Source organism: Diospyros lotus, chromosome 8 (genome assembly GCF_014633365.1).
Source record: "Diospyros lotus cultivar Yz01 chromosome 8, ASM1463336v1, whole genome shotgun sequence".
NCBI classification, from domain to species: Eukaryota; Viridiplantae; Streptophyta; class Magnoliopsida; order Ericales; family Ebenaceae; genus Diospyros; species Diospyros lotus.
This window is the reverse complement of record NC_068345.1, coordinates 39,398,928-39,405,029: the sequence shown is the minus strand read 5'-3', so window position 1 is coordinate 39,405,029 and position 6,102 is coordinate 39,398,928. Positions and strand designations below refer to the sequence as shown.

The 6,102-nt window shown below is 33.8% G+C and overlaps 1 non-coding gene across 1 annotated transcript; it reads left to right on the top strand.

Annotated features, from left to right (window-relative positions):
- Nucleotides 1-328: 328 nt before the first annotated feature.
- Nucleotides 329-401, top strand: TRNAF-GAA (transfer RNA phenylalanine (anticodon GAA)). The gene has a single exon. It is a non-coding gene; the product is annotated as a tRNA-Phe (tRNA).
- Nucleotides 402-6,102: the final 5,701 nt, after the last annotated feature.

The window sequence follows — 6,102 nt, the reverse complement described above, 5'->3', positions numbered from 1 at the left end:
ATCTGCTTTTCTTTTTTATGTGAAAAAGCAAATTACTGGAGCTGTTTCGACACTTTCTATGATGGGAAATTTTGCCTTGTTCTTGTCCACAATATTGCCATTGGCACTGAGCGCTGTAGATTCCTTGGGAAACAAAACAAACCATAAAAAGATTTGGTGTTTGGCGGGCAAGAAAATAACTTACTTTGGAAGCGAGGAAATCCATATCCTGGTTTCTATGTTGTCTTCACAATTGGGCTTTAGATTTAGCATACTGGTTGGTCACTCCTAGTTAAGATTACTTCATAATTTAGGTTTATAAAATCGTCAGATAGAACATCAAGCCACTGCGGGGATAGCTCAGTTGGGAGAGCGTCAGACTGAAGATCTGAAGGTCGCGTGTTCGATCCACGCTCACCGCATTTTTGTCTCTTTTTTCATCCGTGTTGGCTACACAACAATAACATATCCAGTCTTTATCCCACTATGTGGGGTCGGTTATATGAATTCTAGACTTCTATGTATTTTTATCTTTTGTCATATCTTTATTGAGATCCATACACTTCATATCAAACTTTAATATTTCCCTCAAAATCTTCTTAAGTCTACCTCTACTTCTTTTTTTTATTAATTGTTCCATTTCATCAAGTCTCCTCATAGGAGCGTCTCTTGGTCTCCTTCTCACATGATCAAACCATCTTAGTCTAGTTTCTCTCATTTTCTCCTCTATTGGCACTACTCCTATCTTATTACGAATAATTTCATTTCTAATTTTATCTTTTCTTGTATGGCCGCACATCCATCTTAACATCCTCATCTCTGCTACACTTGTCTTTTGCTCATGTTGGTATTTGACTGCCCAACATTCTGAGCCGTACAACAAAACTGATTTTATAGTTGTCCTATAGAATTTTCCTTTCAATTTTAATGGGATTTTACCATCACATAACACCCCCGATGCATTTCTCCATTTTAGCCAATCTGCCTTAATTCTTTGTGTGACAGTCTCATAAATTTCTCTATCTTTTTGAATCACTGATCCCAAATATCGAAAATGGTCTTTTCTTTGTAAGATTTGGTCTTCCAATTTTATTATAACATTCTCCACTCTTGCATTCTTACTAAATTTACATTTCATATATTCTGTTTTCTTTCTACTTAATTTAAATCCCTTAGATTCTAAATTGTTTCTCCACAACTCAATCTTAGTGTTCACTTCTCCTTTTGTTTCATCCACCAACACTATGTCGTCTGCAAATAGCATACACCATGGCACCTCTGTCTAAATATCTTTAGTGAGTTCATCCATTACTAAAGCAAATAAGTATGGACTTAGTGTAGAACCTTGATGCAATCCTATTGTAATTTTAAACGGTTCAGTATCCCCTCCGCATGTTTTTATCCTTGTTTCTGCACCATGATACATGTCCTTAAGGGCTTGTATATAGGTTATTCGGACTCATTTCTTTTCTAAAATCCTTCATAATACTTCTCTAGGGACCCTATCATAGGCATTTTTTAGATCTATAAACACTATATGTAGGTTCTTCTGATGATCCCGATACCTTTCCATTAGGAGCCTCAGTAAATATATAGGTTCCATTGTTGACTTACTGGGCATGAAACTAAACTGATTTTCTGAGACCTCTGTTTCTTTTCTGAGCCTCAGCTCTATTACTCTCTCCCAGAGTTTCATGGTATGGCTCATTAATTTAATTCTTTTGTAATTTTCATAGTTTTGAACATTTCCTTTGTTCTTATATATAGGGACCAAAGTACTATTCCTCTACTCATCTGGCATCTTTTTTTATTTAAGAATCGCGTTAAATAATTTTGTTAGCCAAGAGATACCCTCTTCTCCCATGCATTTTCATGCTTCTATTGGTATATTATCCGGTCCTACCGCCTTATGATTCTTCATCTTTTTTAATGCTTGCCTTATTTCATTTGGATTTATGCGTCAATAAAATGTATAGCTCACGTTTTCTTCGGAGTTACTAAGATGTCCCAACCTAACTCTTGTGTTACCATCATCATTGAATAATTTTGTGAAATACTCCTTAATCGCTCCCTCATTCACTAATACATTTTTATTTTCATCTTTTATGCATTTCACTTGATTTAAATCCCTTGTTTTTCTTTCTCTTGCTTTAGCTAATTTATATATATCATTTTCTCCATCTTTTGTATCAAGTCATTTATATAGACTCTCGTATGCTTTTGACCTTACTTTACTAACAGCTTTTTTTGTTGCCTTTTTTGATTCTTTATAACTTTTTTGATTTTCTTCATTGTTGCACTGATATACAGCCTTATAGCAATTTTTCTTATTTTTAATTTTCAATTGCACTTCTTCATTCCACCACCAAGACTTCTTAAGGTTAGGGGCTCTACCATTTGTCTCTCCAAGCACTACCTTTGCTGTATTTCTCAGGGCATTAGCCATTTCTCTCCACATTTGGTTTGTCTGTCCTTCTCCATTCCATTCTCTTCTACCCATTAATTTTTCTTTAAAGATTAGTTGTTTCTCCCCTTTTAAATCCCACCACCTGATTCTTGAATTTTGTTTTATGTGATTTTTTCTCTTCCAATTTTTACTTGGACGTCAAGTACTAGAAGTCTATGTTGAGTAGTCAAACACCCTCCCGGTATCATCTTACAATCCCTACAACATACCCGGTCCTCTTGTCTCATAAGGAAGTAATCTATTTGGGTGCTTGATATGACATTTTTATATGTGATTAAGTGTTCGTCCCGTTTTTTGAACCTAGTATTGGTTATGATGAGCCCATATGCCATTGCAAAATCTAAAATAGATTTACACTCATTATTAATTTCCCCGAATCCATACCCTCCATGTACCTCTCTATAGCCGTTTCCGTCTCTACCCACGTGACCATTTAAGTCACCTCCTATAATCACTTTCTCTCCTCTTGGTATCATTTGTATGAGTCCCTCTAGGTCCTCCCAGAATTTTACTTTTATCTCCTCACCTAACCTCGCTTGTGGTGCATATGTACTAAAGATATTCATAGTCATTCTTCTTAGAATAATCTTCACCATAATAATTCTATTCCCTATTCTCTTTACATCCACTACCTCATCTACTAAGCTTTTATCCATAATGATCCTCACTCCATTTTTTACTTGATCATTTCCTGTGTACCATATTTTATATCCATTTTCTGACAAAGTTTTTGCTTTTTTCCCTACCCATCTCGTCTCTTGAAGGCACATAATATTAATCTTTTTCCTAATCATCACATCTACCACTTCCATAGCTTTACCTATTCATGTTCCTATGTTCCATGACCCAATTCTTAATCTATGATTTTGTTTTTGATTTTGACTTTGAATTTGATTTTGTTTTTGGTTTTGGTTTTGATTTTGATTTTGTTTTTGGTTTTAATTTTGATTTTGATTTTGATGTTAGACTAACTTCTTTACCCACATCTGTCCAAGCAAATGCGAGAACCCTTGCTCATTTGTCACTACATCTGGGTGCCGATGCAGCGGCCCTAGCTCACTTGACACTACACGCGGGCAGTGTAGCGCGTCGCTATGAAAGGTTACGCCCACGCCCAAACGTTTTTTTCATAATTTGTCTAGAGTTCATGTTTTGGATCCGACTAAGTTTTACGTTGGTTGTCAGCTACCTAACACAACCCTTCTCTTTTATCCGGGCTTGGGACCGACAATGAATAAATTAATGCATTTTTGGCATTAAAAAACTATGATGTTTGATAGGGATGAATAAAATTTTGATTTTGTTCAGTTGAGCTAATCGAAATTGTTGATTCGATTCAGTTTAAGTTAAAGATCAATTCAATTTTCAAGTTTAACAATTTTAATTATTTTGATTCAATTTGATTTTTATATTAAAAAAATTAAACAAATTGATTACTCAAGTAGAATTTTGATTATTTGATTAATATTGTATGTTAATCGAGTACAATATAGGAATTAGTTGCATAATTTCATAAATTAGTCGATTAATATCGTTCATTATTCTAGTAATAATAGTTTTAAAATTAGTTTACTCTCTCTTCTAAAGATTAATCAACTAACATTACTCAAGTAATAATTAAATTACTTGTGTACAATTTCAATGATAGTCAAGTAAAAAATAAAGAGTTTTTTTAACTCTTTTCTGTTTCAAAAAATAATTAATTATTTTTTTATTAATCGAGTAATATTTAGAATTACTTGCATAATTTTACTATCTACTCGAGTAATTGAAAATTTTACTTGTGTAACTTTTTAGTTTTGTCAGTTATTTCGATTTTTTGGATCGTTAAGTTTTTTGATTTTTTTAAATTTTTTTTTGTATGTTCAATTTTTTTAATTTTTGTATTTATTTGATCAATTTAATTATGTTCTTTACATAATTTCAATCTATTCAATTTTAATATTTTAATTCGGTTCAAAAATTAAACCGATCAAATGCGCACCCCTTAATGAGAACGGATTCCAACCTAATGTTAATTTCATTTAATTTGTAATCAATCAATAATAAATTGATTTTTTATGATTTAATATTTGCAATTTGAGTCTCACTATTTGTATTTTATTTTATTTTAATTTGTAGTATATCTGATGCGTCTAAAAAACAAAAATTCAGTGGACCTAATCAAAATGATTACAATAAAGAAAGGATTGATAGATAGATGAATTGTGGCCGTCTTCTTTGCATCTTTCATCCTCAAGAAAAGGACGTGACATAGACATATAACAAAATAAACCAAACATGCCAATCACCTTAATTTTTTAATCCATCTTTATCATCAAATATTTAATAATTCCAACTGAAAATTCTAAGTTAACACACTGAATTTCTCTCTCGTTTAACTATTACCTGTTTGTTTAGTGCAGAATAAAGGTTAATCATGTGTGTTGTGGAAGGCAAGGGATTCATGATATATAAAAATAAGTGAGCATACTCTTCGCGAGATTTTTTTTAGAGAGTTTTAAATAGAGTTTTTTTGAAGAAATTAATTCAAATCCAAGAGAAGCGCCCTCTCCTAGAAGGGTCTTGGGGGGATCCGATTGCCCTTCCAAAGACCCTTCGGGGACCAACCTTCTCGAAAGTTTAGATAGTCTTTTGAAAACCTAGCTAATCTTTCAAAAACCCTTTGAAGGCTAGCTTTCCTAGAGTCTTAGTCATCTCAAAGTCTAACTTAATGACACTTGGACGCCCTTAGTCAAAAGGTCGTGCCACGTGTCGTTGTGCATGTGTGCTGCATGTCCTAACCTGTTACGTGTCACAGTCATTCGAAGGGTACAAGTACCCCCAACCCTTCACCTTTCGAATTCTTCCAGCAAATGTGAAGACCCTCTTCTGACTCTTCCATGCGCACCTCCTCCGAAAAGTCTCTACTCTTTCGAAGGCACCATCCACATCACACTATATCTGCAAAACGTCTTCTGCACCATGATTATATCTGACTTAGGCATCGAATGACCCATGCGAGAGAGATTCTCACGTGTCTTTCTGACTATCTTTTACCTTGCAGATAAGATGACCAAAAGACCTGAAGTTCTCAAAGACCTCTTTGGAAGACCCTTATGCAACTTCCTCGGAAGATCCTTTTGCAACTTCAGACACCTAAAGATCCTTTGGGATGACTTTTTCCTAACAGATTTTGTTCTTCCGTTTGGCCTTGCTAACTTCTTACTAAAGTTTTTAAAATATTATAGCAATAATAATAATAAAGGTATATTATTATTATTATTTATTTTGTGGACATTTGGGGTCCCTATGGCCTATGGCCTATGGCCCTATCCATCACAACATGCATGTGCCTAATTTTGTCAATTTTGAGTAATTAATCACACCTTAGGTGTTATTTTTGTTTGTTTTTTAATATCATGTCAGTTGTCATTTTGGCTTTCGTTCGTCCCTTTCAATCACTGGAGGTAGACATTTAGCCTTACCATTTGAGTTTAATAATGTTACATGATATCTGTTTTGACCTCCGTTTCTCTAGAGAAAATGCTTTCTTAATGTTTAGGGTTTAGAAAAAGAGATATCATGTAACATTACTAAAGAGATATCATGTTTTCTTATAGCTGTGAACAGCAAGAAACTGATTTAATCATCAAAAGAATTAAAACACGTGTATA